The sequence below is a fragment of the Etheostoma spectabile genome, unplaced genomic scaffold (genome assembly GCF_008692095.1).
Source record: "Etheostoma spectabile isolate EspeVRDwgs_2016 unplaced genomic scaffold, UIUC_Espe_1.0 scaffold376, whole genome shotgun sequence".
Classification (NCBI taxonomy): Eukaryota; Metazoa; Chordata; class Actinopteri; order Perciformes; family Percidae; genus Etheostoma; species Etheostoma spectabile.
In genome coordinates, this window is record NW_022605594.1 from 503,435 (window position 1) to 505,555 (window position 2,121).

The window sequence follows — 2,121 nt, forward strand, 5'->3', positions numbered from 1 at the left end:
AGGCAATTGATGTGCCATGACGAGTGATGCTCCTGCCAAACACCCCTTGCAGAGCGGTCGTCAATGACCGCGCCCCACTTGGTGAGGGAAGCGACCGTCGAAACGATCACATGGCAACAGGGCACCCCCAGCGCGGGTCCCTGGGACAAAAACGTCCCACAAGGCTGGGACAAGGCGTCTTCCACACTGACAGGGCACAAAGACAACAACAACCTTTGGAAGTGTTACACTGTGATGGCGCGGCCCAGCCCCAACACTCTACACCGTGGCCAGAACAAACTCGTCACGTGCCGGATAGAGATGTGCCAGCATCGTCAACGAGTCCCACACCCCCCCAAAGAACACAGTCCTTTGGGCGGGTGCCAGCACACTTCTCTCCTCGTTGAGCCTTAGCCACAAACGAAGAAGATGAGCGAGGACGACATCTCGATGCCGAACCGCCAACTTTCGAGACTGAGCCAGGATGAGCCAGTCGTTGATGTAATGCAGGACTCGGATGCCCTGGAGCCACAAAGGGGCCAGTACCGCATCCATACTTGGTGAAAGTGCAAGGGGAGAGTGCTAGGCCGAAGGGAAGGACGAAGGGAGACGTGGAAGTACGCGTCCATCAGATCTATGGTGGCAATCCAGTCCTCGGACCGGATGAGACACACGATGGCGGGATCTGTGATCATCCAGAACCTGCATCTCCACAGAGACCGGTTCAGAACCCGCAGATCCCGGATAGGGCACAGGCCTCCGCCCATCTCGGGAATGACGAAGCACCGGTTGTAGAAACCTGATCTACTGGCCAGTGGGGGAACGAGCACCTTGGCCCCCTTCTCCAGCAGCGAGCGCACTTCTTGTCCCAGCACCAGGCCGTGATCTGGGCGCACCACAGTCCACCCCAATAAAGCTGGGGGGGCGGACCCAAAACTGCAGTCTGTACCCTTTGATGACGGTGTGCAGAACCCACAGGGAAATGTTCACCAAGCCCCGCCAAGCCTCTGCAAAAACCGCCAGTGGAACCAACCCCTCGGGGCTGGAGGCCAGTGCGCCGTGACGATTTCGGACAATCCCCTGAAGAGGGCCGCCAGGAAGAATCCGCCGATGATCTGCAGTCCGGGAGTCTAACCTCCGGCCCACTGCCACCCCTCTGAGCAGGCAGAGCGGAGAAGGCATGGGGTCGGCTAGCGCGTCCCGACCGCCACGGCTAGTAGCCAACGCTAGTGGCCACCCTGGGGGGGACCTCAGTTGGCCTCCTGGGGCTAACCGGAAAGACGACGTAAGCTGAGGAGAGACGCAACTTGCCAGAGCGTCCTCAACCCGCGGCATCGTCCCGTAGCCGAGGTCCCCTATCCCTGCCACATTGCTCTACTCCAGCAGCTGGGGAATAGAAAGCTGGGCGGAGAAAGGCTCACCCTAAGACTTACACTGCTAATTGTTTCAGTCCGGAAAAAACGGCAAAGATCGGCGCGGGGGTGCAGAGTGACTCCGCATGAAGCGATCATCCAGTCTGCAACCGATGTTAAGCACCCAGACAGCCTGTGGCTAATCCAGACCGAGCTCAGCCACCGTCACCACTTCCAGCAGCTCATCATAATCCGGCATCCTTGGCGCTCTTCTGATGACGTCGGCCCGACACCCGGAAGTCCTCTCCCGCTTCCATGCTGCCAAGCACATCAAGCTCCTCAGAGCCAGAGTGCAACCGCTACGTCAGTCAGCATCCCCAAACAGAAGAAGCCGAGAAGCTGGCCCTCGAACGGGGACTAGGGGAGTCAGAATCGGCAGACAAAGGACGAGACGGGGCATCAGCCATCTCGGAAACCTCCAGTAGATCTCGCTGCAATCCACATGACCAAAACCGCCGAGCCGCCTCAGCGACCGCGGGGCCCGAGCCACGGGGAGAGCGTATCTGGCCGTCCGCGGAAAAGAGGGCCATGCATGACCTCAGTACCCGCATGGGCAGAGCCTCGCAATGGTCACAAACAGCCCCCTCAAGAGCTGCCGTGGCGTGCGACAGGCCCAGACAAGCAACACACAGCTCATGAGAGTCCTACCGTGATGAAACGCGGGCAGGGAGACACACATCTCCGGAACTGATTAACTGCTCGGACATACTGCAACTTCCAGGTGAGTAGG